The sequence below is a fragment of the Triticum aestivum genome, chromosome 5B (assembly GCF_018294505.1).
Source record: "Triticum aestivum cultivar Chinese Spring chromosome 5B, IWGSC CS RefSeq v2.1, whole genome shotgun sequence".
Lineage (NCBI taxonomy): Eukaryota > Viridiplantae > Streptophyta > Magnoliopsida > Poales > Poaceae > Triticum > Triticum aestivum.
Window position 1 is genome coordinate 440,136,291 of NC_057807.1, and position 312 is coordinate 440,136,602.

Sequence of the window (312 nt, forward strand, 5' to 3'; positions counted from 1 at the left end):
TTACTTCCGCCAGAGGCACAGTTGTGCTTTCGTGAGAGGCACGGGCGTGCCTCTTTCGGAAAGGAAAAAAAACGCGTTTTCTATTTTTTTTTCTTTCGCGAGAGGCACGGTTTTGCTTCCGCCAGAGGCACGATTGTGCTTTGGCGAGAGGCACGGGCGTGCCTCTTTCGGAAAAGGAAAAAAAGACGTTTTTTGTTTTTTTTTCTTTCGTGAGAGGCACGGTTTTGTTTCCGCGAGAGGCACGATTGTGATTTCGTCAGAGGCACGGGCGTGCCTCTTTCGGGAAGGGAAAAAACCCCGTGTTTCCGGTTC